At 33.5% G+C, this 11,432-nt stretch overlaps 1 long non-coding RNA gene across 6 annotated transcripts; it reads right to left on the bottom strand.

Moving 5' to 3' along the window:
* Positions 1 to 5,600: 5,600 nt before the first annotated feature.
* Positions 5,601 to 9,517, bottom strand: LOC102663589 (uncharacterized). Of its 6 annotated transcripts, none has more exons than XR_005890682.1 (7): positions 9,277 to 9,517; positions 9,078 to 9,171; positions 7,333 to 8,186; positions 7,063 to 7,250; positions 6,172 to 6,982; positions 5,789 to 5,969; positions 5,601 to 5,669 (listed from the first exon to the last, which is right to left on the bottom strand). It is a non-coding gene; the product is annotated as an uncharacterized lncRNA (long non-coding RNA). The 6 variants fall into 6 exon arrangements; XR_005890684.1 differs by having other exon boundaries at positions 7,063 to 7,222; XR_005890683.1 differs by having other exon boundaries at positions 7,063 to 8,013; positions 8,099 to 8,186; positions 9,277 to 9,516.
* Positions 9,518 to 11,432: the final 1,915 nt, after the last annotated feature.

The raw sequence follows: 11,432 nt of genomic DNA, 5'->3' as shown, positions 1-11,432 counted from the left end.
TACTTGTTTTCTTTCCGTAATGTTACGGAACCTTGCGGATTACATAATCATCCCCTTTTTGACTTACGGAATGTTACGGAACCTCACTTAATTGTGCAACGATACTTCCATTTGATTTCCGGTGTGTCACGGAACCTTACGGATTGTGCATCAATATTTTCTTTTGTTTTCCGGCATGTCCCGGAATTTCACAAATTGCCTAATGATGGGTGCCAAGCACCTCACAAGGACCAAACAAAGGTCGCATGTCATCAAGCAAAGGTCCCCGGACGAAATTAGGATATGACACCATTTTTAAAAGACACAGGATCAGGAAGGGATTGGTATGTTATTTAAGTATTGATAACAAATACATCCATTGCAGGCTTTACATGTGGCACTGCTTTCAACATAGATTAGGAATTGCTATAAAATGTCAAATAAAGCCACAACTATGAATGAAAAAGAGCAGATTTACAAGAACTGGTTGAAGTAGAACTCAGACCAAAGATAGAACATAGCTTAACTGCATAATAGCTATTTACCTTACAACCCGGACAACAAAAGAATTGATAACAAATACATCCACTGCAGGCTTTACATGTGGCACTGTTTTAAAAAAGATTAGGAATTGCTATAAAATGTCAAATAAAGTCACAACTATGAATGGAATGAAAGAGAATAGATTTACAAGAACTGGTTGAAGTAGAACTCAGACAAAAGATACAACATAGCTCAACTCCATAACAGTTATTTACCCAAACAGAATTTTTTATGTACAATACATACAAACCATTTGAATTCAAAATTATTCATATTTTGGTCACAAGCCCTCCAATTTCTTTGTATGCTTACTAAACACCCAAATATTACTTATGGTCATGAGTTGATCATGAGAGAACCAATAATAGACACTAACCAGCACATTATTAACCCAAAAAGGTCATCAAAAACATAAAATTCATAAAAATAATAACTATTAGCAAAACTAGAAAGATAAAGGAAGACAGAGACAACTCTTGATTGGACCAAAAGGTGGAGCACAACCCAGACAACAAAAGAATGTAAATGAGCAAGCCTTTTATTTCTTAAATTCCTCAAGAAACTACTTTTTACTAACCCAAAAAGATCATCAAAAACAGAAAATTCATGAAAATAATATCTATTAGCAAAACTAGAAAGAGAAAAGCTAGAAGCTCATCTTCACACCAACCTGAATGCTAAGGTCTCCAAATATACTTATTTTCAATCCATCTCACATGGCAAATATGATAGAGCACTGTAAAAGGAATGGATTGATGTTAAATCGGGGTGTATTATTCAACTATCAAATGGAACCCAAATGAAGGCACAAGAGTTACAAAAGGAAAAAATAAATTGATGGAAAAAAAGGAAGACAAAGACAACTCTCTAGATTGAACCGAAAGGTGGAGCACAACCCAGACAACAAAATAGTGAAAATGAGCAAGCCTTACATTACTTCACAAACGAGAGAAAATTGGAACATCATTTTTTATGTATCAACAAATAGCATTCAACCTCAAGTCAAAATATTAAATGAAATACAATCATACAGTGTAAACACCACCTGAACGAAAAATTTCCGTCGGAGATGTACAATGGTTAATAATTTGAAGATGACCATTTTTAAAAGACACAAGATCAGGAAGGGATTGGTATGTTATTTATGTATTGATAACAAATACATCCATTGCAGGCTTTACATGTGGCACTGCTTTCAACATAGATTAGGAATTGCTATAAAATGTCAAATAAAGTCACAACTATGAATGAAAACGAGCAGATTTACAAGAACTTGTTGAAGTAGAACTCAGACAAAAGATACAACATAGCTTAACTGCATAACAGCTATTTACCTTACAATCCGGACAACAAAAGAATTGATAACAAATACATCCACTGCAGGCTTTACATGTGGCACTGCTTTCAACATAGATTACGAATTGCTATAAAATGTCAAAGAAAGTCACAACTATGAATGAAAAAGAGCATATTTACAAGAACTGGTTGAAGTAGAACTCAGACAAAAGATACAACATAGCTTAATTGCATAACAACTATTTACCTTACAACTCGGACAACAAAAGAATGAAAATGAGCAAGCCTTACATTTCTTAAATTCCTCAAGAAACTATTTTTTATTAACCCAAAAATATCATCAAAAACAGAAAATTCATGAAAATAATATCTATTAGCAAAACTAGAAAGAGAAAAGCTCGAAGCTCATCTTCACACCAATTCCTTTATTCACAGAAAAACATATTTACCTTACCACCCAAACAACAAAAGAATGAAAATAAATTCCTCCAGAGTTACAAAAGGAAAAAATAAATTGAGGGGGAAATAGGAAAAAATAATTACATCTGAATTGGCCTATTGGTCCTTTTTCAAATATTGGACGATTGGTCTTTGTGCTTATTTAATTGGATGATTGGCCTTTCCACTTATTACATCTTTTCAAATTGTAAGTATTGATTCTTAAGATTAAAAAACACCAAGACATTTAATAATATTGGAAAACGATTATTATCCATACAATATTTCTTTCTATTTTGCTAAATCAAACATTATGTGAAAACGAAGATGTTCACAGCCAAGGCTAAGGCATATAAATAACTCTGTTTACCAATTAGCAATAGCATGTCCTCAAATATAAACATAATCCAAAAGAAATTTACAACTAAGATTATAAAATATGAACCAGAAAGGTTGTAATTGCATCCTTCACTTTCCTAACCCATCCGATATCTAATTAATTCTGATCTAATATTTGTTTTCACACAAACTAACACAAACTCCAAACTAGACATGTGCATAGCACATAAAATGAAAGATGTATTAGGTCAACAACATATCAATTGAAAATTTATCTGCGTATGAGAATAACCAAGAAGAGGCAGATAGTTAAGCTATCTAGATATACCATAACACAACTATCGTGCATTGTTTTTGAGGATCAAACAAAATAATTCAATAATGTAGCTAACCTTATATAATCCTATTTTCTTATTATACAATGCACCAAACACAGCCCAAAGGTACTGTTTGCAACTATCCCTATGTACTATATTTGGAAAAAAAATAATAATGTACAAAAATTTACAATCCATCTCACATAAAGGCCTGAACTATCATGAATGCTAAGGTATCCAAATATACTTATTTTCAATCCATCTCACATGACAAATATGATAGAGCACTGTAACAGGAATGGATTGATGTTAAATGAGGGTGTATTATTCAACTATCAAATGGAACCCAAATGAAGGCACAAAAGTTACAAAAGGAAAAAAAAATAAATTGAGGGAAAAAAGGAAGACAGAGAGACAACTCTAGATTGAACTGAAAGGTGGAGCACACAACCCAGACAACAAAATAATGAAAATGAGCAAGCCTTACATTACTTCACAGACGAGAGAAAATTGGAACATCATTTTTTATGTATCAACAAATAGCATTCAACCTCAAGTTAAAATATTAAATGAAATACAGTCATACAGTGTAAACACCACCTGAATAGAAAATTTCCATCGGAAATGTACATTGTTGAATAATCTGAGGATGGCCATATTTAAAAGACACAGGATCAGAAAGAGATTTGTATGCTATTAAAGTATTGATAACAAATACATCCACTGCAGGCTTTACATGTGGCACTGCTTTCAACATAGATTAGGAATTGCTATAAAATGTCAAATAAAGTCACAACTATGAATGAAAAATAGCAGATTTACAAGAACTGGTTGAAGTAGAACTCAGACAAAAGATACAGCATAGCTTAACTGCATAACAACTATTTACCTTACAACTCGGACAACAAAAGAATGAAAATAAATTCCTTTTCAGAATGCGCGAAGGGTCACACCGCGAAGAGATAGTCGTAACCTTAAAGATCATCAAAAATAGAAAATTCATGAAAATAATATCTATTAGAAAAACTAGAAAGAGAAAACCTCGAAGCTCATCTTCACACCAATCCCTTTATTCACAGAAAAACATGTTAGAAACTGACGGAAAGTAAAGAGGAGACTAACCAATGGCAGTGGTCAGAGATGAAACGATCGACGATGTTGGCAGAATAAGCGAAAGGTCACAATGTGAAGAAGAAGCCGTAAACCCTAAACCTAAGGGACTTTTATAAAGTTTAAACCGTGCTTGATCACGGGCCTTTTCGGAGCGGTGTTGTTAGGTGCACCTGCACTATTGCTGGTGCACCCAACATTTGATTTGAATAGGCAAAAATTCCCCAAGGTTAATTTTAAAAAGAAAAAAAAAAAAAGCACTACCAGCATTTGCTTCTTCTATGTCAAAAATAAAAATAGCCTTGGGTCAAAAGGTCCTGATTAGTTAGACTAAATTTAAAATATTGACTTCCTAATGGCCCATGAATTGGCTATATTTTAAAACACAAAATATTTTAAATATTTTTATTTTTCATTTTTTAGTTTTTTTTAATAATTTAATATTTTCCGTTATTTTTTTTACATTCATAACACTTTACAAATTAAAAGACTGAATTTTTTTTATTCAAAATGAAAATAATAAGAAATTAAAATGGAATCTGAATTCTTTTATTTGAAATTTAAATAATAAGAAATTAAAATAGAATCTAAATAACGTAAAGGTAGAGAAGACAATTGGCCCATTGGTCCTTTTTCAAATGTTGGACTATTGGTCTTTGTGCTTATTTAATTGGATGATTGGCCTTTCCGCTTATTACATCTTTCCAAATAGAAAGTATTGATTCTTAAGATTAAAAAAAGACCAAGACATTTAATAATATTGGAAAACGATTATTATCCATACAATATTTCTTTCTATTTTACTAAATCAAACATTAAGTGAAAACGAAGATGTTTATAGCCAAGGCTAAGGCATATAAATAACTCTGTTTACCAATTAGCAATAGCATGTCCTCGAATATAAACATAATCCAAAAGAAATTTACAACTAAGATTATAATATATGAACCAGAAAAGTTGTAATTGCATCCTTCACTTTCCTAACCCATCCGATATCTAATTAATTCTGATTTAATATTTGTTTTCAGGTAGCAATAAGTATTACTAATGAAGGCTCGTTGTGCAAGGCTATGTTGTTGTCTCAGTCTTGATATCACTGTAACCATGAACTACTACTTGAATTTTCATTGAGCCACCTACAAACCTTTCAAAAAGATTGTTCACCATTCATAGAATGATAAGTTAAAGTCCTTTGTTTTCCTGGACAACCATGACCAAGAATGGACTTTAATCATCTCCCATACTATTTCAAAATGTAACACAATTTAAACCAATGTACAAATTAGAAACTGAGCCAATTCAACAAGATTGGCCAATTGGCACTTCATTCAAATGATAGACAACTTTACAAATATTTGGCCAATTTATTTTTCTCCTCCTTGGTCATCCTCTCCTATATCTGTTTCCTTACTTGAAGATTTCCTTTCAATTTGTAGTCCAAGAATTTTTTTGTGCATTTGCTCCTTTTCTTTCTGCATTTAAAACCAAAAAAAAGACGACTCGGTAAAAAACCTTATATGACTACATGCAAAGGAATTAAATTAATCATTGGTAAAAAGAAGAATATAGAATTTGTGCCTTATGTTCTTCTGCCAAATGCATCACTTTCTCATCGACTTTGTTCTGCTCCATTATTTCCATCCCATTCTGCAAACAAAAGAGATGAAGAACAAAGTTCATCACTATTCAAATTATTTAAATTTAAATAAATGGATCATTATTGGCGATCGATCTGACACATAAACTTAGCACCCAAAAAATATTACATTTTTTCTTTCAAGGTACAGTTTTCTCCTCCCATTCTCATTCTTCACTTGACTTCTATGTAGATACTTCTCACGACCCTCTAGTTCTTTCCTGAGCATGCAGATCCAATCTGGCCTTTTCACGACCCTTGTAAAACACCTCCCAATATTTCTGGGTAGTTTGATGCATGTTTTTTTATTTCTAATTGAACAAGGTGAGACACAACGTATGCCACCAAGAAAAGGTTAGAAAATTTTCACTAAAAAGTAAAACAAACAACAGGCTATCTGGAATGGAAAGATATAATCACACAACCAGATTATTTCACCTTTCAACAAACAAACATACAATAATCTATGCCAAAAAAGAAGAAGAAAAAGAAACACTTCAAACTTCAGCGTACCATTATTATATGATTCAATCATCGCTTGTCATCCATAACTCTGTTCAGGGACACACTAATATCATCATATTTGCTGGAAACCTGCTCTAATGTCTCGTTTCTCACTTTCAATTTGAAAGGATTTCCATCCTTTGAAGGTTCAACCATTATGGACATTCATGTTTTGCCATTGTAGAATTCTCCAAAGACTAGGAGGGTTTCACCAATGCAATGAACTTTGAAAGAAATTTTGAGGGAGAACGACAAGAGGGATTACAACAATTTAAGAGACCGAGGGGATAATGGATGGGTAGCTCGTGATAAGTCTATACCATTAGGATCTTAAATTGTTATAATCCTTCCTACCACAATATTCTGCCTTAAAACTTCTTTCAAAATTCATTGCATTAGTGAAACTCTCTCAGTCTTTGGAGAATTCTACAATGCTAAAACCTGAATGTCCATAACGGTTCCATAACGATTGAACCTTTAAAGGATGAAATCCTTTCAAAGTAAACTCATCCCTTAGTTTGGAACCAATATTTCCAATACACCTTCCGCCTTTAAATTCAGTGGCAATGTTTGCAACAATGCCCATCCAAGGCCAGACAAATAGTTGGTTTTTGGCAACTTTTTCTGATCTATCATTGACAATGACAACATTTTCTGGTCTGTCATTCACAACTATTCCAAATTTATCATTGTAAATGTTTCTGGATCCATCATTGACCACTTTTCCTGGTCTATTATGTACAGCGCTTCCTGCTTTATAATATTCATATACATAATATTCAAAGTCAGACTCTCAAACTCGTTCTAGTCCACCGGACATCTGCAAATGAAAGATTTTAGATTAGTTATAAGCTTCTTTTTTTATCAGCCAATAAATCTGAAGAAAGTTAGACCACCTACCAGAAAGCTGAAGACCACATACAAGGCCAAAATACTAACACAGCAATGTAGCCATTCAAATCAATTTTGGTAGGGGAGGGCTGGAGTTTTCTTGATGCAGTACTCAGGGAAGGTATACAATGCACCAAACATAGCCCAAAGGTACTGTTTGCAACTATCACTTCACATGAAAGTGAAGAAACCAACCCCTATGTTAGCAAAATAGAAATAAAAATGAGAATAAGACATCCTCTTTAGTGGACTAACAAGACAGTATGGAAACAGGTTTACCTAGACACACAAGGTCACAAGCCCTCCAATTTCATCAAAAACAAGCCAAAATCTTAAGAAGCATTTAATCAAACACCTTGAAGGCAGAAATTGGACAATGTTAAACATGGAGATACTTGCACAAACTTCATTTGGAAACCATTTGCATTCAAACTTATTCTTATTTCTAAAAAATCCACTTGACAAAATCCACCTAGTAATAATAATAATTAGTTATATTTCAATGGTTGGGCTGACACAAATCAGTTTCTTATTTTCTATAGGTAGTTGTTAAGTGGTATAATTACATCTAGTTACCCCAATGTCAGTTGAGCTCCACTCATATCAAAAATGAAAATCACTAAACAGCCATGTGTAGAACACCAAAGTGAATCCACAACAATATCTTACCCTATAAGATATACACAAGCAAAGAGATGCCCTTCAAGATGTGAGTTGACCCACTACAAATAAATAGTGTTGTCGCATATTTTATCAAAGCCATTAAAATGTACGACAAAACAAAGTTTTAACACAAACTCCATCCAAACTAGACATGTGCGGAAACTGAGAAGGAAATGAGAACAAAGGTTTGAATATTAAGTAAGAAAAGATACAACATAGCTTAACTGCATAACAACTAGATAGAAACCTTCCAGGAATCCAAGGATCCAACAATGCATCTCTCTTGTCTAATAGAAACTGAGAAGGAAAAGAGAACAAGGGTTTGAATATTAAGTAAGAAAAGATACAACATAGCTTAACTGCATAACAGCTAGATAGAAACCTTCCAGGAATCCAAGGACCCAACCATGCATCTCTCTTGTCTAAGAGCAACCTAAAGCACGAACTTTATTCACATTCTGAAGCATGTCCTATTCAAACAAGAAACAACATATACTCAAATCAATTAATGAAGATTTAACAGTTAATCAAACTGTTACAGACATGAACTAAATGCAAGAAAATCATTTAACATTTTTAGAACAAACTTTCACTTAAATATAGCAATATGTCACAATTTAGCACAATTTCTTCTGTCTTAAAAATGTTTTATAATTTATTGAGCTACCATGATATTCATTTTCTCACATAGTCTATTTTCTCTCTGCATTACTTTCTAATACAGTCCAATTGATATTCACTTTCTCATTTCTTCTTAAATTGTTCTATTGTTGTTTCTCTCCTTGGAACTCTTATCTGCCAATGACAATTTTACTGACTGTTGGGAGTGTCCTAGTTCCTAGGTCCTGCTACTGTTTTACGATGATTAGTTTTAATGGTTTTGGTGAAGTACAGAGGCCTAAAGTCCTCCCAGAATGTCTAGTCTAAACTTTAGGGATTTATTTTTTTGTTTCCATAATTACTGTTATCCGGTGATTATAAATAAATCAGCTTGTGTGTGAGATTTCTAATTCCCAACTTCTACTTGATAATGTTTATGCTTTTAATGTGATTTCAGAAGCTTCCAAAATCTTGTCAGACAATAAAAAAATTATTCCAATAATTACTTGATAACATATTAATGTGAAAAGGGTACCTCTAACAATCATAAATTTAATTGGAAGATTAAAAACCAAAGTAGACTTGTAAAGGAGGGGGGAGGGGGGTATCATTACATCTAGTAATTCCAGGCAGACATGTTTCTGATTTTAAACAAAAAGGCTAAAGACAAAATGATCAGTTAATATACTATTAACTTATATTGTTAACTACATATGTAGTTTATTGTTATTTGTTAATTGTATTCTCCAAAAAACTAATACATGAGGGAAGCTAGAAATTTCATTCTCCCATACACAGGGCATAAGGCCATATTTTCCTCCTTGAAAAGCTTGAAGCTCATCTTCAAACCAATCCCTTTATTCATTGAAAAACGTGTTAGAAACTTAGAAGGAAAAGAGAACAAGGGTTTGAGTATTAAGTAATAAAAGATACAACATAGATTAATAGCTAGATGGAAACCTTCCAGGAATCCCTCAAGAACACGAGCCAGATCCGGTTCTTCTTTCTAGGACTGACGTGTGTCGTAGGTGATGGAAAACCAACCTCAATATTACACACATTTCAGGAACACGATATTAGGGAAGCAATAATAAGGATTAAAGACAAAAAAAACAAATGATCATAAAAGGAAAAAATAAATTGAGGGAAAAAAGAAAGATAGAGACAGATATTTGGCCTAAGGCCCTACTTTCTAAATATTGGCCAATTCTAGATAATAGGCCCATTGGCCCTACTTACCAAATATTGGCCTATCTGCTTATTTAAGCTTTCACGGTTTCTAACATAATTTTTAAACATTATTTAATTTACGCAATGAAAAAAAAAACATTGGTTATAAACGGAATTTAAAAAAATGGCCCATTCCCGATTTAACACTTTTCTAACCAACAATAATCAAGGCTTAACCACTCATGACAAAAGCTAACAAATGAACAATGCTTAACCGTCACACATGGAAAAAAGCCAAAATCATCAAAAATAAGCCAAACAATAAGTCAAAATCTTCAGAAGCATTTAATCAAACACATTATAGACAGAAATTGGACAATGCTAAACATGGAGATACTTGCACAAGCTTCATATGGTGAGGTCATAAACAACATAGGAGAACAGAGCAGAGAAAAGACCTGCATGGGCCAACAACGAGGTTCGCACCAAGTCCAAGTTCTAGCATTTTCTAAGGAAACTAAAAAAAAAAGTGAAGAAGAGCAATGGCTAAGTGCTTGCTATCAATGAGATTTTTTAGAAGATCGTGACACCACTCTAAACGGTGCATTTGAGGCGACGTACAATGAAATGGCTTCTCGTCATAGGTATAACACCCTAACATATATCTATATAATATTAATAATTATGTTTGATGTTTGATTATATTTGTTGCATTATTTTTATCTGTAATTATTTTCAAGGAGGTGAGTTTAGTTATTAGAAGGGTGTTAGTAGTTAAAGCGTTAGCTTCTCAAAGAAGTCTCGTGAGAAAGCTTCTCAAAGAAGTCACGAGGAAGCTTCTTGAGGAAGCCTTTTAATGAAGCTTCTCAAGGAAGCTACATGAGCTGCCTCGTTAAAAATGCTTCACAGCCTTCGTTAATCGTTGGATCTTCTCGAAATTTGGTCTTCAGCTTCAAAAGACACTTGTCCATGATCTTACCGTTGGGATCTTCGAGAAGATATCTGGAGTGTGCGCGAAGCTTCCGTTCCTGAGAGCATTTCTCACTTGAGCGTTTCAGCTTCTGCTATCGTGTAGCTTAGGAAAAACGCCATTTCTTCTCCTTTATTTCTTCCAAAGCCATTTCTAATGTCCCAAGCACTTTCTCCATCACCCACAACCACCTTTAGCCACCACAAACCACCGTTGTTCTCCGTTGAAACCCCACACCGAGAGGAACCCTTCAACCGAAGCGGAATCTTTCAACTTGGCTCACAGTTGTGACACCCTCTACCCCTCACATATATACTAATAAGGAATAAAAAATTAAAATATTAATTAAAAGTATTTTTAAAATATTTTTTTTTACAAGTCTTTCAAAGGGAAAAAAGGTTCACATTCATTTTCTTTTACATCATATTCAAACTTGTCCAAATAAATAATAAAGTATTCTCGACTCAACAAGGTTGTCTAAGCTTCATACAATTAATATAGAACATATATCCTAATGTCACATCCTATCAGAGCGTTGTGTTCCCGTGTCCTCTAGCATGAGATTCTTCATAGTCATCCACCTATTTTCTGCTCCTTCGAACACAAGTTCAAGATCATCACAGGATCTAAACACAACAACACACAGGGAGTGAGTTATCACATTCCTAGCTAATAGAGAAACAAGACAATTAAATATACATATTATATAAATGAGATACCACTTGCTTAAACATAGCTCACGTAACTTCTCCACTTCGTCATTCAAAATTCACTTTTCAATCATCAATCACATTACACAAGAATCCCACACTCCGATCAAGATATAATAACACATCAATTAGCAAGCATATGCAACAGTTATGCTAAGACTCAATCCTATATGCAATGTGGTACCATGTCAGTGAAAAACCACCATGGGGTGCTTAGGAGTACATAACAAGACACACCACAAAATGGGTTTGTCAGGTCACTCTCA

Source organism: Glycine max, chromosome 3 (assembly GCF_000004515.6).
Source record: "Glycine max cultivar Williams 82 chromosome 3, Glycine_max_v4.0, whole genome shotgun sequence".
Lineage (NCBI taxonomy): Eukaryota > Viridiplantae > Streptophyta > Magnoliopsida > Fabales > Fabaceae > Glycine > Glycine max.
Note: the sequence above shows the minus strand (reverse complement) of the source record. Positions and strands in the feature narration are given on the sequence as shown.